The 27109-nt window shown below is 44.3% G+C and overlaps 1 long non-coding RNA gene across 1 annotated transcript; it reads right to left on the reverse strand.

Moving 5' to 3' along the window:
- Positions 1–1000: 1000 nt before the first annotated feature.
- On the reverse strand, positions 1001–27109 carry LOC147430718 (uncharacterized). Its single transcript, XR_015185735.1, has 2 exons — positions 26589–27109; positions 1001–1144 (listed from the first exon to the last, which is right to left on the reverse strand). It is a non-coding gene; the product is annotated as an uncharacterized LOC147430718 (long non-coding RNA).

Below are 27109 nucleotides of genomic sequence, written 5' to 3' on the forward strand. Positions count from 1 at the left end.
AACAAGATCAAGAATCTCACTTAACCAAAATTTGACATTAACGAGATGAAAACATTTCTAACAGCTATACAAAAAGAGCATTGACTACTTCATCTAACTTATTTCTCTAACAAATTGTTTGTGGATTGCTATAGGTGACTAGATAGTTTGATTATAGCTTATGAATTGTCCTCTTTGGATGAGACAGATAGGTATGTAAAGTTAAGGTTTAATAACCTTAAGCTTTTTATTAAAGAAGAAATCTTATGTTGTCACTTCTATCATTTAACAATTGAAGTGTATTACATTGTTTTAACAAAAATGATAATTGAAGTGTATTTCATTCTTTTAACAAATTGATAAAGTACAAACATATATCTAATGAAGGTAGCTAACTACAATGTAGCTCTCATTTTGAATTCAAATATACAAAGTGCATCAAAGGTATGGCCCAAAAAATTAAATTGTAGAGAAAAATTAATCTTTTGATAGATGTGCCAAAGCTATTAAAGGAAACTGAATTAAGATTGTTCTCCCCACAAACTATGAAATTTCTTTGGCTAGTGATTTCCATTACTTCAAAAAAAAACCACTTTTATGAATTTCCAAAATCCTTTATCTATTTGAATCTTGGTGGAGACATACATCAGACAACATTCAAACGAATTAGACTTATCTTTCAAAAGTTATGATCAACTTATGTCATTTCAAAAAAAAAAAATCTTGAATAAGCATAAGGTGACACGTTCTCTTAGATTACATTTCATTATTTTTTATGACTCAAAGAACCAAACTTGATGAAAAAATTTAAAATAACTAACCATAGTCTAAAAGAAAAGGCTTGATTTAAAATTCAAAAATTGATAGAGAATAGCCACAAGAATACTCTACAGTTCTTTTACTATTACCTATTTATTTTGAATCTCAAAAGCCAACCACCAATTACATTTTAAAATGCGAGATCGTCTTTACTCCACAGAACAAGTAATGCACTAATGAGAAAAGAACATCTAAACAAAGGTACATAAAAAAGAAAGCTATATCATTAAGTCGAACTTCAAACCTATTTCAAACCTACTAGCACTACTCATATAACATTCTCAACTAAGAGAAAATATAGAGAACACTTCAATGTCCAAAATAAGAAGTCGTCCCAATACAAAACCTGCACATGAGTAAAACATGAAAAAAATTTAGTTGCAAACACGATTTAGACAACGAGTGTAAACTGTATTATACACACCATTTAGACAACAAGGGTAAATTGTATTATACAAACATACCTTAAACAGAAAGCGAGTGACTCTATGCATGAGTTGATACCATGTGCCAACATAGATATTTACAAGTTTCTGTCGTCTATGAACAAATGTTATCCTCCTTTTGCACTTTAATAGAGAGCTAGTTTTCCTTTTAAAGCCTCAACTACGGGTTTTATGAGAGTGCATGTGTGCAAAAAGAAGTGAGGAGAGAATGAAAATGATCTACATCAAAGAAAATGTTATGTAAAAGGACACATAAAGAAGACCGCTCAAGGGCCACATACAAGATGCTATCGGAGTCGACAAGGATGCCACAGGAACAGGTTTTTTTTTAAAAACCCAACGTTTCGTGCAGTTTCGGCAAAACATTTCGGCTATTTCAGGGTTTTGGGTTTTCAGAGTAACAAAACGTGTTTTTATGTCACACTGATCTAGCCCTCTCAACACCAAATGTTTAGCAAACAAAACACCAAAGTTCAGATTCTGTTGCTTGAGTGACCACATTGGTAAAGATCGACAATGACGATCAAGGTACTGTTGCAGTCGATGTCGACAACGATGTACTGATGGGGTCTATGTAGACGACGATGATGTCGACAATGACAAAGTACTGATGGGGTCTATGTCCACGATTAGGTTCTATAGATCTATGTCGACGACGACCAGGTATCGATGGGGTCTATGTCGACCACGATGATGTCGACAACGAGGTACTAATGGAGTCTATGTCAACGACGATGACGGCGACAATGAGGGTCTGGCACAAGGGGTACTAGGTGTTGAGTTACTGTGTGGACGACAGTAACGACGACGACGACACTATGGCTGAATGCCAGAATCTTCTAGCGGTGTCGATGGTAAGGGGTCTGCAACCAACGATGAGGCTAGGGTGAGGTATGTTGCCGCTTCACAACTGAAAACGCTGGCTGTCTTCACTGAAAACGTCGTTCATGCTAGTCGAAAACACCGATCATGGCTGAAAACGCTGGTCATTATGGTTGAAAAACGTTGGTCATCATGGCTTGCCCTGCTGAGAAAACGTTAGGTTGCTATTGGCTACTACGGCACGGCTTGGTGCCCTACAAATTCCCTGGTTCTCTGGCTTCTACAAGCGCCCTATGGGCTACTTAACACGTTAGAAAGGGGGAAGAGGGAACAAACCCAACACACTCTACACTTGCCTCTCTATAGCCCAGGATAAATTCCGCACCCCTAACCACACAGAATCACATACAAACACACACTATCTGCCAATCTCCCATACAGCGACTCGCCTACGAGCAATCACAAATACACACACTCGACCATAACCGCAAACATTTGTCAACAAACCACCATCCCACACTTGTACCCACCAATGCATACACTCATCCCAATACTGTAAACACACTCACACAGGGAGGCGACACACACCTCGACCACACATATAATTGCTCACTCAATCATTCTCTCCCTCCCTCTTTGCTCACACACACACAATCCCGGAGCCAATGCTACTACGGGCATATGGCAAAAGACGAGCCGTAGATGAGATCGATGGCAAGCTCGACAAAAAACACAAACCAACTATGTATCACATCAACACAATCCCAATACAATGATGGTGACTGTCAATTGCGTGCTTTGGTGCAACCTGGTACCCTTCCTCGGCTTTTGGAGATTATCCATGCTCATGTTTCCTCTTGTACTCTTTCCTTCGTGCTTCCATGTGCCTTGGCGTCTAGCTATCCGCAGCTTGTAGCGGCACCTTTTCAATTTATGGGCATCCCCGACATGCTAGCCCTTTGCATAACAACTCCCTCCAACCAGCGCGCTCCCCCAAAACTTAACATGGCTTTGTGTTACTTTTCTCACGGCACCTTTCTTTCCACACCAGTTGACCCCTTCCACAAGTGGACGCCCCTTCTCTATCCACCAAATGGCGCTCTTCTCTCTCGCCTTATGCAGCCCCCGCCACCTCACGCAACACCTCTCTGGCTTCTTCTTTACTCAGTGATGACCTTGGATGGACCCCCCTTGGTCACAGCCTTGAGCCTCTCTTGCTGGCGGTCTCTTCACCTTCTCAGCGCTGGCCCCCTCTTCATGGCGGCCTCTGTCGGTTCTGCAGCCCGTCATGACTCTAATAAATGCCCCCTTGGTCTTCCCAAGCTCCACACATGCAGACTCCGCCGTCCTCGGAGGCACCCCCTCCGTACTGCTTGCTCCAGGAGGCCCGCGGCTTTTCCTAGTCCTCCTTTCTCACTGCTCGGCCAGCCCTTGGCTAGCTCTCATACACCTTGAATCATATTTACTCTCTATAGCATCCTCCCTGTAGCCCTTAACTGCAACCCCTCCTATCACTTCTACGGCCCCCTGCAGCAGCCCGATCAAACCCCATCCGCCTCTGTCCAAAATTGATCGCCCTCCCATGCAAACCTCCAAGTGGCGCTACTTTCTCATGCAAGCTACAGAGCCCGCAGCCCTCCTTCCAGCGCTCTCAGACTGCCACCTCTGCAGTTAACGCCATCTCCTTATGGCCCTCATTTTTTGCTTTTGCATGGCCACCAGGTGGCGCCACTTTCCCTGTGCTGCTCGTTCTCTGTTGCACGCTTTTTTCAAAAGTTCTTTTTTAAAAAAAAATTTAACGTCCCCAATTGGGTAGCATTCCCGCACAAGGTGATCGGTGATCGATTCACTTTGAGTTTCGCCCGGCTATGCCGATGCCAATGTTGTGCTTGGTGGTAGGCATCAGAGTTTCGATACCAATCATGCACAGATGTCTTTATGACGGTAGTCCCCGGTCAGCGAGATCCTAGTCGATCCCAGTCCCAAGAGACGACGACTGCCACGGTCATCACAAACTTCGAGCTGGTTGATTTCGTCCACCGATCAAGCATAGCTTCCCCTCAAGAGCTGCACAGGGCAAGCCGTAACACCCAAACCACATAGGATATCAAAAGCCACCAAAAATATCAATAGTCCTCGCACTTGAGGCATCCCAACCAATAGAGCTCAAACCCATGACTCGACCATCAACATATCACACATACACATCACAAGAACACCTGTTCCCATCTACATCTAGTACGTGCCCAAGTATTCAGATATCCTCTTGCAAAGCTTCATGCACCTGCTCCTAGCATTTCCATGAGCCGACCACCTTCAGTTGTACCAACGTTGGATCGAGCAGGGTTTAATTCAGCCCCACGACCATTTAAATAATAGGTTGAAAAGTGACTTATTAAATTAGCCAGGATAAAAGGCGGTTCACATGCGGCAAAACACCTACATGATGAAATGTTGTCCTGTGCAAGAGAGGGTATGCAACTATAACCGGTCTCGACATGCATGTCCTGCTAGAGGCTCACAAAGGTGCCAGGCTCTGTCCTAAGCTAATGACTCATGCTAAATTATAGCAGAAGTATGTCCACGTAGCGCAAGTGAAGTGCGCACGTGACATGTTGTGTGAATAAACCAATTTGACTATGAATGTTGTTGCCTCTAAGCCAATTGCAAACCCATGTGGGCACGTGTGGTTCTCATCAACTAGCAAACCCCACCATGCTGGCAACCCTGACCTCTTTGTTCTCAACCCCAACATCCTCTATAACCTCCACCCTATAAATGGATCTCTTGCAAGGCCCTATAGTTTATATTAAAAACCTTAACAATGTTACTACTAGGAAGTCTTCTTGGTGTTTAGCTGCGCTATTTCTTGCCTGGTTACTTAACACACTCCATCAAGATAAAACATAGCCTAAGATGCAAACACCAAGAAAAACCATAAAGCCACAAATAGGATTGACACAATTACTTTAAAAAAAATTCATCCACACTACAAATTACTTTATTGGACTTTTGACTACTTTTGACATTTTCATGCTTCAAATTCAAAGGTGTAAACTTGCTAGTTATATCCTTAGGTGAGCATTAACATCTCTACCTTCTAGGCTCTTTAAGGCTCGTTCCAACAAGATTTTGGCATGTGTATTTCTAGAGAATTGTGTATTTATTTTCTTCTTGACAATCCTCTTGAGAGAGAGAGAGAGTTAATAAAGACTACCTACACCTACACCTTGGCTAGTATTTATATAGCAAAGGTTCCTCTGATTGATCCAAATTCAAATCTGAATTTGAGTTCTTCAAAACAATTCCTTTGAATATGCACACATATGACGTATCGTTTCCTTGATTCTCTCACCCAAAAAAAAAAAATCATTTTTTGTGTCGTTGCTTCTACTTTTCTTTCATAGATGACTATTATGCCATGGTCTCTTGGGATAGTTTCCTACGACGTTAAAATACTCTTCTTCTTCTTCTTAATCTAGAGCTCCGTAATTGGTCCTCCTAATCGAACACCATGGAACTTAGGAGTCAAACGGTCATCAAGATGATAGCCATATCCTTTAAAGAGATCAGCTTCCTTGCATGAAGCACTTGTTGCATCTCTTGCATCTTTTGAATGTGATCCTTCATGGGTGCCGATTGTCAATTGTCCATGATGTGCAATTGTACCTCCAAGTAAGCTCTTGTCAAAAGCAATCGTCCAAGTGCTTTGTCTCTTCCATTGAGAAAGATAAATGAGCGAAACCTTATTTTTCATTGATCCCAAGATAGTTGAGTCTGTAAGTTTCCTCGATTACATGGGTGGGAGAGAGACATGCATGTAGGAGCCTTTGGCCAATTAATCTCGACGTGCATCATCAAGATAAGGTTGTAGGTCTCCAACACTACCTCCATAGGCACCTTCCAATCCAAATGGTTGGTAGCATTGAGCTTTTGATCTTGAAGAAACACCGGCAACACCAGAACCTTCCTCTCAAGTAACTCTAGCCCTCAATGTCGCAAAGCAATCCTCCATAGACAGCAAGCTCCAAGGCTATGTGTAACACACCACCGAGAACTACTACCATTGCCCACTTGCAAAACCGATTAGAGGGGAGAGAGAGAAAAATCAATATACAAATTGAGAGAAATGATCATAACACAAGGTTACCTAACCCGCAATTACTGTATTAGTAAATGGTACAATTATACCATATGAATTGCGGGGCTGAGAAGCGCAATGTGGGTCCCGGTTTGTGGACCCTGGAATGCCGATCCCTGTGCGAATTGTGACTACGGACTCTGGGTGTCAAATGTAGTGGAATTGAAATGGTGACGATCTAGTTTTACACTTCCACAAATCCTTCAACTTCCTTCCTTGCGTTAGTGATTCCTTTTAGCTTAGACGATGGTTCCTTTTAATTTCCCCTGAAGAGAGGGTTTGAGAGAATGCAATAGAGAGGTGTAGAGGGAGAGAGAGAGAGAGAGAGAGAGAGAGAGATAGATAGAGGGAAGAAGAGAGCGACACCCGATGGGGTCAGATAAAAAGAACATCTCCTAAGCTTGACTCTAATGAATCTAAAGAACCCACAGAACCCACATCCTCTGTTAATGCCATAAATAAGAACACTCATGTGTCCCAAGTTTCTCATGATCCTCCCATTGATGAGTCTCTCATTAAGTGTTATGGTCATGTGAATGGTCAACACATGGTGGTCTTTGTCACGTGACACATCCAACCCTATGTGTCCGTGGACAAGCTACAGCATGATCAGGGTTCAGTCAGTCCAATCCGTCTAGATTAGAAGTGATCTGGCACTTTTGTGAGTCTATTCGTAGACCGTGCATGCCCAGTCACTTAATGTAGATGCATATCCTTTGGTTGCACACAGCATGATCATAAGCATTCCCATCAGAATCCTTCAAGGGAATTTTCCAGTGCATTTAGCCTATTTTACCTATTTTTAACATTTTTCACTTATTATTTTTAAGTGATTTTTGTTGAAAAGTAGGTAGGGCAAATTGAGTAAGTTTGTATATAAGTAAACTAGAGCTAGCACTAATGGCAGAAGAGGCAACAGGAGCCAAGCTCAGCAGGCAACTTCTCAACAAGACCCCTTGGTGGATTTCCTCCAAGCAAAGAAGAACCATCCCCCTAGCCTAGCGTTTTCCTTCCACAGACACCCCTAGCGTTTTGGATCATCTTCGCCGCCGCTTCAAGCCAGTAGCGTTTTTGAAGAAGATCATCGCCACACATAGCAGCTAGCATTTTTGAGAGCTTCATCACCTAGCGTTTTTGGCAGTATTCATCAGGCGATTCAGCAGTAGAAAAGACCAGCAAGATTCAGCCCAGTAAGAACCTTAGTTTTCAGCCTTAAGGAACCTCAATTTTCAGCCCTAAACCTGCAGATTTTCAGCGACAAAGACCCACAGAAACAGCCCCCCAAATCAACATTTTAGACTAGTAGCAAATTTCAGTCCATAGCGTTTTTGGACAGCAGTAGAAAGATTGCAGATTTCAGCCCTAGTGTCGGTCTCGTCATCACCGTCATCATCGCCAACATAGCCTAAACTTGCATCAGTCTCATGCATTCCATTTGTACCAGATTGTGCAATCATAAGTAGACCACTCTCACCGACGAGAGTGGGGCCTTCGAAGGAGGGTTTTACAACGTCTCTGGTGTCGTATCTCTCTTCTCTCTCTATCTCTCAGTCTCATACACTTGCACACACAGTGTCCATTCACTTTGTTTGTGATCATAGCATTCTCTCATTAAGAACGGAAGGCTCTCCCTTCCATAAGAACAAAAGGAACCTTGAGCACAGTTCGGAGCACTCATCTTGAGCACAGCGCAAACATTCATTCCACTACACCTAACAATGGTATCAGAGCTTTGGTAGTGTTCTGTATCACTCAAGGAAAGAACCACAGAGTTTTTTTTTTGCTTGTTGAGGTCGCACGAACCCAAGTTCGCTTGGGCGTGTCGATTCCTAATCGTGTTTTTGAAGAGTGATAGGAAACCCAAGAAAGAAGGGCTTGTCTAGCCTCCCCTTGTGCCTCTTTTCACTCAATATTGAGAGCGGACCGTGCACTTAGCGGCTGGCCAATCGACGTGAGGTGGGAAAAAGCAACCTTGGTGTGAGCGTAAGGTCGCCAAGGGGTGCGCCCGCGGAAAAGAGCAGAACTCGGGTGAAGAGAAGATCCTTCTCAAACACAGATTGCAAGCGAAAGAACTCAAGAACCCCAAGAACCAAGAACCCAAGTTCCTTGTGAACTTAAGAACCCAAGACCGCAAGAACCCAAGTTCCTCGTGAACTTAAGAACCCAAGACCACAAGAACCCAAGACTTCAGTGGATGGTCATCACTCGAAGCGGAATGGATACTTCGCTTAGAGGTGATGAGCATGAGAGAGGCGAAGAAGAATTTTCCTCACCAGGAGGTTTTTCCGACCCTCCTTCTTCCCCATCTACGCCAAGGATTGCACTAACTCCTATGGAGGCTTTGAAGCAGTTGTTTCTGGAAGGAAAGTTAGAACGCAAAGAAAGAGAAGTAGACAGAAAGGCCTATGAAGAAGAAATGGCAAACATAGATCGTGAATACGAAGAAAGCATGGCAGTCATAGAGCGTAAGTACAACTTGGAAGAGAAAGAAAGAAAAGCCAAATTGGATCGCGAGAATAAAGAAAGTCAAGCAGAATTTGATCGCAAGAACAAAGCCATCAAAGAAAAGAGCGACCAACACATGAAAGAATTCTTGCGTCTCTTTTCTCAAGTTCAGGCACAGATGGAAGAGATTCGAGAAAAGGAGACTCTCTCGGTCTCTTCTTCTCCAAAGCATGACACACAAGATTTGCATGATGATTTGATTGAAAATGAGAAGCATGATGATTTGGATGATAATGATGAGCATGATGATTTGCATCAAGATGTGATTTCTCACAAGCATGATGATTTGCATGAAGATGATGTGATTGTTCACAAGGATGATGAGTTAGTTGATACTGTTTCTAGTGAAGCTAACCTTATTGCAAATTCGATCAATCACGAAGAACCAATCTTGGCTTTCGAGTCGAGGTCCAAAGCACCCACACAGGAAGCTTCATCCAATCAGGAAGAACCCATCTTGGCTCTCGAGCCTAGATCCACAGAACCCTCACAGGAAGTACTATGTGTTCGCATGATTAGTCAGCATGCATTGTTCGACTCTTTCATTCGTGATCATTTCCTGTATTTTAGTTAGCGTCTTTATGTGATCCCTTTTCCTAGGCATGACATATTGTACGTTGAGCACGTTTCACTCATGAATGAGCACGAATGTATGTGGATTGTTCATGAAAAGCTGAAAAGTATGCATCCCTAAACCTGCAGATTTTCAGCGACAAAGGCCCACAGAAACAGCCCCCCAAATCAACATTTTAGACTAGTAGCAAACTTCAGCCCATAGCGTTTTTGGACAGTAGTAGAAAGATTGCAGATTTCAGCCCTAGTGTCGGTCTCGTCATCACCGTCATCATCGCCAACATAGCCTAAACTTGCATCAGTCTCATGCATTCCATTTGTACCAGATTGTGCAATCATACGTAGACCACTCTCGCCGACGAGAGTGGGGCCTTCGGAGGAGGGTTTTACTACGTCTCTGGTGACGTATCTCTCTTCTCTCTCTATCTCTCAGTCTCATACACTTGCATGCACAGTGTCCATTCACTTTGTTTGTGATCATAGCATTCTCTCATTAAGAACGGAAGGCTCTCCCTTCCATAAGAACAAAAGGAACCTTGAGCACAGTTCGGAGCACTCATCTTCAGCAAAGCGCAAACATTCATTCCGCTGCACCTAACAGTCTTGTTTGATTCTAGTAGTATACATGATGTGGTTAATCCTTGTCTTGTCGAAAGAGCCCGCTTGGAGGTTAGCAAGATTGCAGATAACCTAGCGTTTTTGGACAAGAACCCAGATCAGCCACCGTTTTTGCATCTACATTAGCCTAGCGACAGCAAAGGACAGATCAACACTAGCATTAGTGGATTTCACCAACAGATCCATAGCATGTTTGCAGCAAGACCCATTTTCAGCCTTAGCGTTTTTGGTTTGCAGATCAACCTCAACGTTTTTGCAGATCTTTGCGACGGAATCGGCCCTAGACTCAACGTTTTCAGTTTTCAGCAGTCCGCACTAGAATCCCCGAACCTCGCAGATCTCAACTTTCTGCAGCACATCCTCGCCGCACGGTCAGATCTCGTGAAGTTTGCAGATTATCCCGAAAAACGCAGAGCGTGTCGTCGTCGTATCGTCATCGTCGACATGGTCATTGACATAGAGTCAGAATTCAGCAAATAAAGATTTGCAGATTTTTCAGCCCTTAGCGATTTCAGTTTTCAGCCCGTCTCGTCGTCGTCCTCATCGTCGTCGAGTCCAAGCATTGTAGAGATTTGTGCAATCATAAGTAGACCGTTCTCACCATAGAGAGTGGGGCCTTCGGAGCAGGGTTTGACAACATTCTGGTGTCGTATTCTCTTCTCTCTCTATCTCTTAGTCTCAGCACCTTCATGCACAGTGTCTTTACTTTGTTTGTGTCCATTGCACTCTCTCACTAAAGGAACGGAAGGCTCTCCCTTCCGTAAATAAAAGGAATCCTTGAGCATAGTTCGGAGCACTCATCTTGAGCAAAGTTCAAACATTCACTTCTGTTGCACCTTACATCTCTCCTCTTTCAGGATGTGATATGCTTTTAGGCATTCGATGGTTTCGTGAGCATAACCCTCTCATTGATTGGGCAGCTAATACTTTCACTTTCAATGCCAAGAGTGACTCTTCATTGTCATTCGTGGGGAGCAAGCTGTTCATTCTTCATCTCTCAGGCAAAGATTGAAAAGAAGCAAGAGAAGGAGACTCTCTCAGTCTTGTCTTCTCCAAAGCACGACACACGTGATTTGCATGATATAGATGTGATTATTCACAATGATGATAATTCATGACGGTCGAGTATTTCACTCGTGACGGTTTCCTGTATTTTAGTCACCGTCTTTATGTGATCCCTTTTCATAGGCATGCCATATTGTACGATGAACACGATTCGCCCATGAATGAGCATGGATGTATACAGATGAATAATATGTTTGCACCCAAGGAATTCACATTTCATGTCTCCTTATTGGCATGACACAGTATCCAAAAGAGCACAAGAAGGATTTAGCATCAAGCATCGGCATTTTCATTGTCATTTGTCACATTTGATAGATTTAGATCAGAAAGACAAGTTTTGATTCCATTGTTTGCGTGTGTTTGATGAACATTTTGGCACTCCGTCTATATGTTCATCTACATTGCATGCACAGTCTTTAGAGAAGACTATAATTTTTCCAGTCACTTTACATGGAATGGGTATGTTCATGTTTTTGTGTTGGAAAAGGTTTCAGGAATTTTCATCATCGGAAATTCTTGAAGAAAGTAGATCCACGACTATAGCCGAAGTTGAAGCTTTGACGCAGCCACATATGACTTTGTGTCACTTTCGACGCGGCCCAAAGAAGCAAGCATTACAGACCTTTATGAAGTTCAAGTATCACATGACCCACGCATCAGAGTGGGCCGGCGAAGAGTCTTTTCCAAGATTCCAGACGCTATTGGCGATCTCCCTCGACGCCATACAGTTCGGTACGAGTACCTCACTTTAAAAAGGAGGGGATGTCACGTGCACATCTAACCCTATATGTCCGTGGACAAGCTACTTCATGACAAGGGTTCAATTAGCTTAAGAAGTGTTCCGGCATCTTTGTGAGTCTGTTTGCAGACCGTGCATGTTAAGGCACTTAGAGTAGTTGCATATCCTCTGGTTGCACACAGCATGATCATCAGATTACAGTCAGTACCCATCAGGAGCATTTTACAGTGCATAGAACCCATTTTCCCTATTTTAGCCATTTTTCACTTATTAATAAGTGACTTTGTTGGGAAACTGGATAGGGAAAATTGGCTAAGCAAATATATAAGAAAACCTAGCGCTAGAAGTTTCTGGAGAAGAGGCAGCAGAGACCACAAGTCTTTCTCAACAAGACTCCCCGGCGGAACATCTAGCGTTTTCAGCCATTAGAATCAGCCTGGCGTTTTCATCAAGTGCAGATCAGCCCCAATGTTTTGCCACTTGCAAATCAGCCTGGCGTTTGCAGATCTCCTAGCGTTTTCTGCGGCAGACACATTTTCAGCCCTAGCGTTTGCAGTTTCCGGCAACAGGTTCTTGCATTTGCATCAGCGTTTTTCATTTTCAGCAATTAGCCTCCGCATCGCAGCCCCCAAACCTCGCGGATCTTACCTTCCCGTAGCAGATCCTCACCGCACGGTCAAACCAGCCAGTGTTTGCAATTTCAGCCTGCTATTCGCAGATTTCAACATTTGCATTTTCAGTGCGTCGTCGTCGCATCGTCGTCATCGCCATCGTCACCGACATAGAGTCAGAGTTCAACATATACAAGATTTGCAAAATTCAGCCCTTAGCGTTTTCAGTTTTCAGTGGGGCCTTCGGAAGAGGGTTTGACAACATTCTGGTGTCGTATTCTTCTCTCTCTATCTCTCAATCTCAGCACCTTCATTCACAGTGTTTACCACTTTGTTTGTGATCATTTGCACTCTCTCACTAAAGGAACAGAAGGCTCTCTCTTTCGTAAGTAAAAGGAACCCTTGAGCAGAGTTCAGAGCACTGTCTTGAGCAAAGTTCAACATTCATTTCTGCTGCACCTTACACAAAACTAGGAAGTAAACTTGGCGTCCCCATTGGAGGTGATGGTCTTGGGCAACCCAGCAATGGGATACCAAAACCGGATGAATAGTCGAGCGACGTCTTCTGTTGAAGATATATGCTTGCAAGGGATCAGCATGACAAACTTACCGAACCGACTAATGAGTGCGTAGAAAGCCTCCAAAGACCTTCCCTCTACTTACACTTTCTGGCCCTTGGTCTTGCATCCCTTGAGTAAATCTATAAGTGGTGCTGCAATTTCTGAAAGATTCTACATGTGTTTGCTATAGGCCTGACAAAGACCCACAAAAGAGCGTATCTGCTGGGCGGTTTGGGAAATCTCCCAAGATAAAATGGCTTGGATCTTTTCGGGGTCCAATCTCATGTCCTCGTTGTTGATGATGAAATCGAGGTAGGAAACCTCATGTACCCCAAAGGTACTCTTCTTGGCATTGACATAGAGTTGATTTGCTCCAAGAATCTGGAAAACCTTCTCCACATCCAACGTTTTTGAAATGTCTACTTCAAAAATGTGAATCTAGTGGTAGCCGCTCTTCAAGTCGATTTTGGTGAAGAATTTTGCACCATCCAGTCACTCCAAAATGTACTCAATGATGCGAGGCATGGGAAACTTGTTCTTGATTGTCAACTTATTTACTGCTTTGTAGTCAACACATAATTGGGCGATTTGTCCTTCTTCATGATGAAGAGGATGGGTGTTATGAATGAATGGTAAGGATGATGGGTGGATAAATCCGGCCCCAAGAGGTCTGCATTCTGTGTTTCCAACTCCCCTTCTAATGCTTTGGATAAGCGATAGGGAAATTGGCTGGGTGGTTCTGTGCTAGAAATAAGCTCGATATGATAGTCTTTTGGTCGAGAGGGTGGAAGCTTTGAACGAAGTCCATCTCACAGTATAATATGCTAATACCGCTTAATGAGTGTCTGCATCCTAGGTTCCATCTTTAGCTGATATGGGATGGTGTTAGTTCCATGAACAAATGTCAGGTGCAGCGGAATTGAATTATGGTGAAGATCTTGGGTTTACACTTCCACAAATCATTTCTTTCTTTTCCTTGTGTTAGTGATCCTTTTTAGCTTGAATGATGGTTCTTTTTATTGTCCATATAGAGAGGGAATGAGAGAGAGCGGTAGAGATGTGTAAAGGGAGAGAGAAAGAGAGAGAAGAGGAGAATGACACCCGATGGGGTCCCAACCAATCCTTTCAAGGCCCCCCCACACTGTTGTCGATCTGGTATTTGCTTTCTATTACGTAAACGGAATATACACACATGCAATACCTCAAGTGCAGACTCTACTGACTCGAATGATGACTATCGCCACAGTAACTCCTCAGAAAGAGGCACCTCCGGGGTTGATTTGATGCACCTTTGGATCCTTCTTGATGTGGGATTGTGGATAGCCACCAAGGGTAGATCTGGAGCTGAATTGCGCTCCCGATGTGAGAGAGGGCTGAGAGCTGGCTGCAAAAACACAAAACTGCGAGACAAAAAACGCAACAGCTCTCTCGCGTAAAGCATGGCCGAAAACGCAAATCTCAATGAGGGTGATGACGGATAGTAGTGGAGCACTCGATGTCGGTGAGGGAATGGCCAAGTGGAGGCTCGATGGGCTGCCGAAGTACTGGACTGCAACGGGGAGACCTAGCAAGTGCAGATCCAGGCCGATCCGGCGAGGGAAGGATTAAAAACTGAAAATGCTAGAGGTTGATCTGCTACTAGGGAGGGCGCTGGGCTGAAATCTGAAAACGATGGGGATCTCTGCCCAAAAACGCAAGGCTGATCTGGGAGTTGGAAAACACTGGGCTGATCTGCAACCTCTACTAGCGCTATCCACATCTAATGATAATCAGTGGCTCCTTGACTCCCTTTATAGGTGAGTTTTGCAAGTTATAATCCACTTAAGAGCTAGGACCTAGGTAAGGCAAATTGTCCACCTGACCCAACAAATAAATCATAAAAATGATTTATTGATAAGTTTTGACCAAGACTAAGTTTCATGTAAAACTATCACATATGTCCGGGACACCCAAGGATCCGATCGACGTGGAGAATGGCTCATTGGATTCCTCTAGCCTAGAACTATATGTATGTCATGCTAGATGCCCACCATAGTGTAACAACATTTGTCAGAACGCTTTTACAAACCATTTGTGCAAGAGGGTTTCAAACTAGAAAATTGGTACTACAAGTCGATGAAGCCTGTCCACGTGGCACATAGAGCCACGTGCACGTAGTATCCCCTCTTGCTTAAGGTGAGGTACTGGTATCAAACTCCATGCACGCTATAAGATGGTCTCAGATGAATTTCCTTCTAGATCATGTCCTCCACGACGACTTTTGAGAGAGGCTCCCCTGGGTGATGTGGAAATGTCCAAAACACAAGGATGGTGATGATGCATCTACTCGCAAACAATGGACGGCATCTTGGATCAACTATGCCCTTGTTGGTTACCGGCAAGTAATAACCTTTGTTGCCCCAACTCAGATGGTGTGAACCAAACCGCAAACCGGATGGATGGTTGTAGAGCGAATGGCTGGATATGCAAACGCTGATGTCGACTAAGGTTACTCACCAGCCTATACTGCCCCTACGTGGAAAGATTGGTGAGAGCAACGCCGAATGGGAGATGAAAATGGATATGTCCTTTGTGCCCATGAACCATGGCAAGTCCTCTTTATGATGTCTCATGAGACCGCCAAGTAACTCCTCAAAGATAGAGGCTCCTCTTGGGGCTTTGACTAGATTGCCATATGATAAAAGCCCTAGATGAATCCTCGTCTCTGCAACGGATGTGGCTGCAAATGTAGGCTCACGATGCCTGCGAACTCCCGTGGTGGTTGCCTTGGATTCGAACCCTTTGGCTCCAGGTTAATGGCTATCGATTGCTAAGAAGATGCAGATAGTGCAGACCTGATGTGCTGCCAAAGATGTGTACACATCATAGACGATGCAATGCCTCCTCTAGAATGATGGTATTCTCCAAGCAGATGGGAGAGATGGTTCTTCAAACAATGCCAAGACTCCATAGCTAAGAGGCTAATCCGGATGGCGTCCTTCTTTGGCATCATAGGCCGTTAACAAATCCTGGTACTCGCAATCAACATCTTCATATTTCCAATGCATGTCGTCAATGATGTGATTTGTCATGTCGAAGAATTTATGACTGCAAATATCCATGCTTTTTATGTCGAGGTGGTCAAGTGCACACACCAAGTCAACTACCCTCTCGCAGGTGCACCACAACTATAACCCCCGGTATTGTCACGTGACACATCCAACCCTTTGTGTCCGTGGACAAGCTACAGCATGACCAGGGTTCAGTTCAGTTCAGTCAATCTAGAATAGAAAGTGATCTAGCACTTTTATGAGTCTGTTCGCAGACCGTGCATGTCCAGACACTTAGATTAGATGCATATCCTCTGGTTGCACACAGCATGATCATCAGATTTCCATTAGAACCCATCAGGAGCATTTTTACACTACGTAGACCTATTTTCCCTATTTTTGACATTTTTCACTTATTTATTAAGTGACTTTTGTTGGAAACTAGGTGGGGCAATTTTGCTAAGTTTGTCTATATAGAAACCTAGCGCTAGCAGTTTCTTGCAAAACAGGCAGCAGCAGTACCTTGCTCAACAGGCACCTTCTCAGCAGGACCCTCTAGCATGGCCTAGCGTTTTTGCAACACGGCATCAAAGCTAGCGTTTTTGCAAGACAGATCAGCCTTGGCGTTTTTGCATTGCAGAGCAGCTTCGACATTAGCAAACATAGCAGAACCACTTTATGACAGCAGATCAGCCCTAGCGTTAGTAGATTTCTCCCAGCAATAGAATTCAGTTGTCACGTGACACATCCCAACCCTATGTGTCCGTGGACAAGCTACACCACAGCAGGGTTTACTAAGTCCGTCAATCTAGATTTAGCAATGATATGGCACTTTTGTGAGTCTATTCGTAGACCGTGCATGCCCAGTCACTAGCATATCCTCCGGTTGCACACAGCATGATCATCGGAATTCCCATCAGAATCCATTAGCATCAGTTAGGGGAATTTTCCAGTGCATTTAGCTTATTTTCCTAGTTATTGGTTATTTTCACTTATTATTTTTAAGTGACTTTCCAACAAAAGTAGGTAGGGTAATTTTGCTAAGTTAATATATAAGCGCACGAACCCAAGTTTACTTGGGCGTGTCGATTCCTAATCATGTTTTGTTGAAGAGTGACAGGAATCCCAAGAAAGAAGGGCTTGTCCAGTCTCCCCTTGTGTCTCTTTTCACTCATTGAGAGCGGACCGTGCACTTAGCGGCCGACCAATCGACGTGAGGTGGGAAAAAGCAACCTTGGTGTGAGCGCAAGGCCGCCAAGGGGTGCGTCCACAGAAAAGAGTAGAACTTGGGTGAAGAGAAGATCCTTCTCCAACGCGATTTGCAAGCAAAAGAAAACCTCAAGAACCCCAAGAACCCAAGACCCTCAAGACTCAAGAACCTCAAGAACCCAAGATTCTCACGAATCAAGGACCTCAAGAACCCAAGTTCCTCGTGAACTTAAGAACCAAGACCACAAGAACCCACAAGAACCCACGACTTCAGAATGATCATCACTGGAAGCGGAATGGATACTTCGCTTGGAGGTGATGAGCGTGAGAGAGGCGAAGAAGAATTTTCCTCACCATGAGGTTTTTCCGACCCTTCCCCATCTAGGACAAAGATTGCACGAACTCCTATGGAGGAGTTAGACCAAGAAAGAGAAGCAAAAAGAAAGGCTTACGAAGAACGAAGGGCAGCCATAGATCGTGGATAGAAAGAAGGAATGGCAGCCATAGCACGTGAGAGCGAGCAAGCACGCTTGGAAGCCAAAGCAAGAGAAGCAGAATTTGATCACGAGAACAAAGAAATGCAAGCCAAGTTTGATCGCGAGAACAAAGCAATAAGGCAAGAGATGTTGCGACTCTTTTCTCGAATACAGGCACAGATGCAACAAGATCGAGAAAAGGAGACTCTCTCAGTCTCTTCTTCTCCCAAGCATGACACACAGGAATTGCATGATTGTGTGAAGCATGATGATGATTTGATTGACAATGACTTGCATGATGACTTGAATGACAAGGATAAGCATGATGATTTGGATGCCAATGATTTGCATAATGATTTGGATGACAATGACAAGCATGATGATTTGCATGATCAAGATGTGATTTCTCACAAGCATGATGAGTTGCATGAAGAAGATGTGATTGTTCACAAGGATGATGTGTTAGTTGATGCTTTTTCTAGCGAAGCTAAACTCGTTGTAGATTCGATCAATCACCAAGAATCGATCTTGGCTTTCGAGTCGAGGTCCATAGATCCCCCACAAGAAGATTCGATAGATTCCGAAGAAGCGATCTTGGCTCTCAAGCCTTGGTCCAAGGAACCCTCACAGGAAGTATTGTGTGTTCGCATGATTGATACGCACGCATTGTTCGAGTGTTTCATTCATGAAGGTTTCCTGTATTTTAGTCACCATCGTTATGTGATCCCTTTTCCTAGGCACGACATATTGTATGTTGAGCACGTTTCTCTCATGGATGAGCACGAATGTATGCGGATTGCGCATGAAAAGCTGAAAAGTTTGTATGTAAGGAAGTCGCATTCCATGTCTCTTCCTTGGCATGACACAGTTTTCGAAAGAGCACATGATTGTATGAGCACCAAGCATGGGCATTTCCATTGTGATTTGCCACAGTTGATTGATTTCGATCAAACAGAACAGATTCGACCTCATTGTTTGCATGTGTTTGATGAACGCGCTGTCACTCCGTCTCTATGTTCATCTACATTGCATACACAGTATTTAGAGAAAACACGATTTTTTTCCTTCACTTTACATGGAATGGGTATGTTCATGGTTTTGTGTTGGAGATGGTTTCAGGAATTTTCAGCCATGGAGATTCTTGAAGACGAAAGAAGCAGGTCTCTAGACGAAGTTGAAGCATCGAAGGAGCCACAGAAGACTTTGTGTTGCTTTTGGCGCGGCCCAAAGAAGCAAGTGTTGCAGACCTTTATGAAGTTCACGTACCGCACGACCCACACATCAGAGTGGGTCGGCAAAGAGTCCCTTCCAGGATTCCGGATGCTGTTGGCAATCTCCCTCGACGCCATACAATTCGGTACCAGTACCTCACTTTGAAAAGGAGGGGATGTCACGTGACACATCCCAACCCTATGTGTCTATGGACAAGCTACACCACAGCAAGGTTCAGTCAGTCCATCAGTCTAGATTTAGCAGTGATCTGGCACTTTTGTGAGTCTATTCGTAGACCGTGCATGCCCAGTCACTTAGCATAGATGCATATCCTCCGGTTGCACACAGCATGATCATCGGAATTCCCATCAGAATCCATTAGCATCAGTTAGGGAAATTTTCCAGTGCATTTAGCTTATTTTCCTATTTATTGGTTATTTTCACTTATTATTTTTAAGTGACTTTCCAACAAAAGTAGGTAGGGCAATTTTGCTAAGTTAATATATAAGCAAACCCAAGTTAGCACTTTCTGGGGAAGAGGCAGCAGGAGCTTCCCGCTCAACAGGCAACTTCTCAGGAGTACCCCCCACAGCATCAGATCGATCGCCATACCTCCCACTTCCTTGGCGTTTTCACAGATCATCCATCGCTTGAAGTCTTCCCCCTTCTGGCGATAATTCCTTTGCAGATCAGCCCCATCATAGCGTTTTCAAATCAGCCTTGCTGGCGTTTTTCCACAGCAGCCTATTGGCATTTTTGAAGCAGATCAGCAATAGCGATTTTGGGATTGTAGATCACCAGCAACATCAGCGTTTTACTCAGCTTTAGGACCCTCTCACACCAGCGTTTTCAACATGGATGTGTCTGCATAACCAACGTTTTCAGCATACAGTAATAGCCTTAAAAACGCAGCCAAAGCCTGGTTTTTCCAGCGTTTTTATTTAGCGTAAGTCCCTCACCAAAACAGGGATTTTCAACCGTATGAAGCAGCCCCAAGACCACTCAGAACATCAGCAATTTTCCCCCTTTGGACAGCAGATAGAAGTAGACCAATTCAGCCCAGAAATAGTCCAAGAATTTAGCATATAGAAGATCCCAGATTTCAGCCATTAAGTTGTCGTCGTCACCACCGTCGTCGTCATCGGCATAGTCCAAGTTGCATCAGTCCATTGCATTCGCATTGTACACCTTTGTGCAATCAAAGTAGACCACTCTCGCCGACAAGAGTGGAGCCTTCGGAGGAGGGTTTTACAAACTCTCGAGTGTCGTATCTCTTCTCTCTCCTTCTCTCAGTCTCATTCACTTGCACGCACAATATCCACTCACTTTGTTCGTGACCACAACACTCTACAAGACGGAAAGCTCTCTCTTTCCGTAAGGAACTAAAAAGAACCTTGAGCAATAAAGATCACTAATCTTGAGAAAATACAACATTCATTCCGTTGCACCTTACATCAGCCCTAGCACTTTTGGAACAGCAGGACATCTAGCGCTTTGTAGTTCCATCACTACAGAACCAGCCCATAGACCAGCGTTTTCAGTTTTCAGCAGTCAGTAACCGCAGAAGAAGTCCCGAACCTGGCAGATCTCACCTTCCCGCAGCAGATCCTCACCGCACGGTCAGATCCAGCGTAGTTTGCAATTTCAGCTTGGAAAACGCAAATTTCAGCATCTGTGTTTTCAGCGTGTCATCGTCGCATCGTCGTCATCGCCGTCGTCACCTACATAGAGTCAGAATTCAGTAGATAAAGATTTGCAGATTTCAGCCATTAGCATTCTCAGACTTCAACCCGTCTCGTCGTCGGCAAGTCCAAGTATTGTACCAGATTGTGCAATCAATAGTAGACCACTCTCGCCATCGAGAGTGGGGCCCTTGGAGGACGGTTTGACAACATCTCCGGTGTCGTATTCTCTCTCTATCTCTCAGTCTCAGCACCTTCATTCACAGTGTTCATCCACTTTGTTTGTTGATCACTTGCACTCTCATTTAAGAACGGAAGGCTCTCCCTTCCCTAAGTAAAAGGAACCTTGAGCACAGTTTGGAGCACTCATCTTGAGCAAAGTTCAACATTCACTGCCGCTCCACCTAACAGGTATACAGTGTTTGCATTTCCTATGCTCAAGGCACACAATTCTATGCACAATGGCAAGTCCTACAATTCCATGAGTGAGAGAAGCGTCCTTGGGTGAAACGCTACAACATACTCAAACACAATAGAGGAAAAAATAATTCAAAGATTAGTGGATTAGAGAAAAATCTTCAAAGCTTTAATACCAATGTTAGGTTCAATGGAATTGAAATATGCTGAAGATCTAGGTTTTACACTTCCACAATTCCTTTCCTTCTTTTCCTTGCGTTTAGGGTTTCCTTTTAGCTTGAATGATGATTCCTTTTACTATCCCTTAAGAGAGCGAATAAGAGAGAGCAGTAGATGTGTAGAGAGAGGGGAAAGAGAGAGAGAGAGAGAGAGAGAGAGAGAGAGAGAGAGAATGACACCCCAAGGGGTCCCAATCAACCCTCTCAAGGGCCCCAACCACCGTTGCCGATGTGGTATTTGCTTTTGATAGCTGAAATGGAATCTACACAATATCTCAAGTGGAGACTCTACTAACTTGAATGATGATTGTCACCGCAGTAACTCAAGAAGAGGCACATCCAGGGCTGATTTGATGCACCTTTGGATCCTTCTCGATGTGGGATTGTGGATGGCCATTGAGGATAGATTTGGGGCTGAATTGTGCTCGCGATGTGAGAGGACTGAAGCATTGAAAGCTGGCTATAAAAACACAGATCTGCAATGAGAAACGCAGCAGATCTCTTGTGTAAAGCACATCTGAAAACACAAATCTCGCTGACGGCGATGATGGACAGTAGTGGAGCACTTGATGCCGGTGACAGAATGGCAGAGGGGAGGCTCGATGGGCTGCCGAAGTACCAGACCGCAACGGGAAGACCTAGCAAGTGCAGATTGAGGCCGATCCGGCGAAAAAAGGGCTGAAAACTGAAAATGCTAGGGCCTGATGTGCTCCTAGGGAGGGCGGTAGGCTGAAATCTGAAAACGCTAGGGATCTTTGCCCAAAAACACCAGACTAATCTGGGAGCTGGAAAACATTGGGCTGCTCTTCAACCTCTACTAGCGCTATCCACATCTGAGACTCCCTCTATAGGTGAGATTTGCAGGTTATAATCCACTTAAGGGCTAGGTAGGGCAAACTGTCCACCAGACCCAACAAATAAATCATAAAAGCGATTTATTAATAAGTTTTGACCAGGGCTAAGTTTCAAGTGAAACTGCTGCACAATTGTCCACTTGGGAATCTGAGAAATGAGGAGTTGAAAGCTGGCTATAAAAACCCAGATCTGCAATGAAAAACACAGCAGATCTCTCGCATAAAGCAGAGCTGAAAACGTAGATCTCACTGACAGCGATGATGGACAGCATACACTTGCAAATCCTCCTCTGCCATCCAATCTGAGTTCTTGTAATGCTCAGCATACACTTGCAAACCCTCCTATGTCATCCAATCTGGCAGCAAATCTGAGGCTTTCACAAGGTCCAGCGTTTGCACAAAGTGGGGACACAAAGTTTTCCTTTTCCTCTCTACGACCCTCTTTCAAAGACTGTAGTGCCCCATATGCAGTTTACGATTCCCCCTTATATCTGCATCGTGAAGTTTTCGAGGGATCTATTGTCTGATCAAATCATTAGCTTTATATCAGTCCATTGACAAAACATGGCATATTTACTATCTATTACTGGAACATGAATAGCAAATCAAGGATTCCCAAGACGAATGTCTCAACCTGTGAATGGTGCAACAAGGACATCTCGCTGAAATGTGGCTATTGAACCGAAAACTGTAATTGAGTTGCCTTTTCCGTGATCTATGTGCGAATGTCTGATGTGAATCCATCAACATCCAACACATAGGGCTACTTGCTACACTCCAACTTGGCGGCTAGCTGTGGAGACAAAAGATCCTCCATACTACCTGTGTCGAAGAGAATGGTGAAATTGTGATCCTTGTTGGTAGAGCCACAAGCGCGCAATAACCCTAATAGTGTGGGGGGGGATGTCCTGCTTATCTTCGAGCAAAACCTGAGGTTGCTGGAGACTTGGTACAAAATGTACCACTAATGTAGTGCTCGGGGCTGCCGGGGTCGTCGTTGGTGGGGCTGATGCAACTGTGGAAGTATTGGCTTGTTTTGCCTTCCACTTTGCACAATCCTGCTTGCAATGTCCTTTTCGGTATGTACTCTCCTGGAAGATAGTTCCAGCAAACACAAATACATAAAGCTGATGGCTTTAAATTGATACCTGGTGAGAGGGATTTTTTCCAACGCAATGTCTCTTACGCCTATCAAGGGTTGGGCAAGGATAATTTTTCCCACACATCCTCCCTTTGAATAAAATATTAGGAGGATGTGTTAAGAAAATTTGTTGTTATTATGTCCTTGCAAAGACAAAAGACGGTCTCGACAAGCATTTTACCCCAGATTTTATCTCTTGGATTGAATGACTGTAGGATGTGTTGGACATGGGAATGGCCAAAAAGCTTTAGGCTCTCCTTGGTGTTCCAAGGAGATTGTAGCTCATCATATTTATTGCTGGCCTAAGACACCGACATGTTGTTAAAAGGTCTCACCTTTATTGAAATGGTGAAGAGGAACTCGCCTGTTTTGAACGATTGTAAATCAACAAAAGCAGTGAGAGGGCGCCTCCTCTCATGTAAGTTTTGTTATGAGCAAGCAACATGATCTAACCACTCTAGTATCCCAAAAAATTATGCAAGGCTCTATGACAAGTATAAGAACTTCATTTCTGAGTAATTTGTAATTAGGTTCTCTTACAGATTTGTCCACTAGCTGGTATTCACTGAAGGTTGTAAAATATCGAGTTTGCCGCATTAAATTTTCTGCTGAAGGCTCTCTCTCTCTCTCTCTCTCTCTCTCTCTCTCTCTCTCTCTCTCTCTCTCTCTCTCTCCATCCTGGCCTACAGAAGGTCCCCAAACCTGTACCCCATACATCATAGCTGAGGCTACTAAAGTATCAAAGAGCCATAACTTTGTCCGAGGTTCTTGGAACTGAACCTACGAACACATCCTCTCCAAGCCTCCCAAGGCCGCATAAGCTCTGGTCAGTCTAGTCTCTGCTGCTCTCCCCAAAGAAAACCTCGGCCCAGTGAAGACTATCCCAAGGTAAGTGTATGCATCTGTATACTCCACAATCTCTTGACCATACGTGAAGGTCGGTGCCGATCTCCTGATCCACTGCGGTGTGGTGTTAAACACCATGACCTTGGTTTTACCAAGGTTTACAGACAATCCACTATCCTCTGCAAAACTGTGTAATGCATCCAACTGTCGCTGCATACCCTCTGGTGAGTCAGAGATCAAGACAATATCACCAGCATATAACAACAATGGGATCCACGTCCCTGCCAGCTGGGCACCTCTATCACCCTCTCTGTCAATGTAATCAGACACCTCATCAACATACATACCAAATAGAGTAGGAGACAATGGGCAACCCTGTTTCACCCCGATAGTGGAGTGAACTAAGTCAGATATCCCCTCTGGGGTGCGTACATGTCCCATCACTGATCTGTATAAAGCCATAATCCCCCAAATCAACACTGTGGGCACCCCCATCTCCTGCAGTCTGCGCATCAGTCGAGCTCTCGGTACCATGTCAAATGCTTTGCGGAAATCCACAAAGCTACAATAAATCCGTCTCCCATGTGACCTGCCCTCCTCAATGATAGCTCTGAGTGTCAGAATATGGTCAAGAGTGGAGAAACCCCTCCTGAAACCTGCCTGTCCCTTTGCCCGTACACCCTCACCCTCTGCCCAGTTACTCAACTGCTGCTCAATAATGGATGCATACAATCGTGCCAGTGTGTGTCCAACCATAATAGTGCGGTAATTTCCAGGCTCTGTAGGATCACCTGCCTTGAATATAGGCACAATAGTAGACAACCTCCAAGTCTCAGGTAATCCCTCACACATGGCACGATTGAACAACACTGCAAGAACCTCCATCAGCATATCCCTAGCATGTATAAAGTGCTCCGCTACTAGACCGTCATGATCGTAAGCCCTCCTGGTCCTCATCCTGTCAATGGCTCTCTTTACCATCTCAGTGGTAAAGAAGGTGCTCGTAGGTGGACATGGCTCTGTAGGATCTGGAAGGGGATCCTGCCCAGGAACCGTATATAACGATGTCGCATACTGGCCCCACACATCAGGAGAAGTAATCACTGGGGGAGGGGAGTGCTCATGGAAGAGTCGCCATGCCTCGCCTGAGTCTCTACTCAAGAACAACTGATACAAGTCTCGCTCCATCTGGGCCAGGTAAGCTCGTTTCTCCTTTCGCACAAGGCGCCGGAAAGCAATCCGCGACTGTCTGTAGGTGATGACTCCTAAATGAAGATCCCTCTGAAGCTGGGCTCTCATCTCTCTGCACTCCTCATCATACCAACTATTCTGGGGCATGCTCCCAGAATGTCGCCTCCGATCCGGTTGAGTGTGTGGGTATGCCTCTGATGCTGCATCATGGTTTCAGACGCATGGCTTCACCATGGACAGGTTGCCCCCTTTCCAGTATTCTCTTCAGGCACCCTCGCTGTCTCTTACACGGGTGGAGATCACTAGACTCATTCGTCAGGACCTGATCCAGCTCGACACCAGGAGGACATGGATAGAGCCGCCTCAGGAGTTGAGCACGAAGATGGCTTTCTATAGAGAGCATCTTCTCCACCTCACAGGAGATGGGTTTGTGATTCGACCCAGCTACATGGACACACATATGTCTCATGGTTTGCGTTGTGCCATTGGTCAGATACGCACATCCTCACATCAGCTCGAGATTGAGACTGGTAGATTCAGAGGGATACCAGCAGACAGCAGGATATGCCGATTATGCCAGAGAGAGCCAGAGACAGAGTTGCACTACATATGTCATTGCACAGTGTTCTATGAGATACGGGGGCGTTTCCACTGCTTATTCAGAGAGGGTTTTGGTCCTCTATCTAGGGTCATGAGTTATGAGGATCAGAGATGTCTTGGACTATATCTACTTGAGTTACACAGGTATAGAGACACTTTACTGGGGAGAGCTAGAGAGAGGCAGTCCCAGAGACACATTACAGATTTCTTTTCACTAGATATGGGACAGCCAGAGGAACAGCCACCACTGCAGAGCTCGTCCTACACTCATTCGACCACTACTGGAACTCTCATCGACCGAGCATTGGAGCTACAGAGATACAGACGACCGCGACTGAGGAGAGGAGCTACACAGCATCGACGGAGACTACAACAGAAGATTCGAGCCATACTCTCTCGACATCCAGAGTGCAGATGAGGATGGATCCTCACCATTTCTTCCATCTTTGTTTCACACACTGTTACATCCAGTTTACCGGGTACCTATTGTATCAGCTGCTACACCCACGTAGTTTTAGATTGTAGTAGTAGTAGTAGTATTTTGTTCCACTTCTAGTTCTTTTGTACCCAGACATGGTATTAGATTCACTATTTTGTAACTGATTGGTCTCATAGGTCATTTTGGCCTTTTGAAGACGTTAATATAACATTTCATTTCATTTCATTTCTCTCTCTCTCTCTCTCTCTCTCTCTCTCTCTCTCTCTCTCTCTCTCTCTCTCTCTCTCTCTCTCTCTACAGCTAGTTCCAATGTCAAATTGACGATACATTAGATTACAACAAGAACAGTAAAATGAGAACCTGCACAAATGAAAAATCTGAACGTGTAGAGCATACCTGAAAATTTTCTGTCCTGCAGCTTGGACCTTATTTTAGCCATTGTATGCAATTACCACTACGAACCAGCAAATTAATGGGAAGGCGATCCATATTGCAATTGACGTTGAATGCCATTTTTGCACGCAAGCAATCTCCCCTCTTTCTCTCTCTCTCTCTCTCTCTCTCTCTCTCTTTTCGTCGCCCTGTGATTTTTGGCGGTAAACGCCCAGCATTTTCAAAGCATGTCAATTTCCTACAACGTTAAAATCTCTCTCTCTCTCTCTCTCTCTCTCTCTCTCTCTCTCTTCTGTCTATTTAGAGAGGGCTTTGTCAGATATCAAGATCAAAGATGCCTCAGGTTTTTTTTTGCTAGAGTTGTGCAGACACAGGGAGAGGCTCTTGAGGCGATCAAGTAGTGGGAGACATTCATAGATTGCATTATTTAGGCTAAATTGGGAAGCCATGGTAGTGGATGGCTTGTCTTAACATGTGTAAATATATAGAAGTGTGCAGCAACAACCACTATCACATTTGTACCA

This window comes from Adiantum capillus-veneris, chromosome 21, assembly GCF_014529385.1.
Source record: "Adiantum capillus-veneris isolate H3 chromosome 21, ASM1452938v2, whole genome shotgun sequence".
Classification (NCBI taxonomy): domain Eukaryota; kingdom Viridiplantae; phylum Streptophyta; class Polypodiopsida; order Polypodiales; family Pteridaceae; genus Adiantum; species Adiantum capillus-veneris.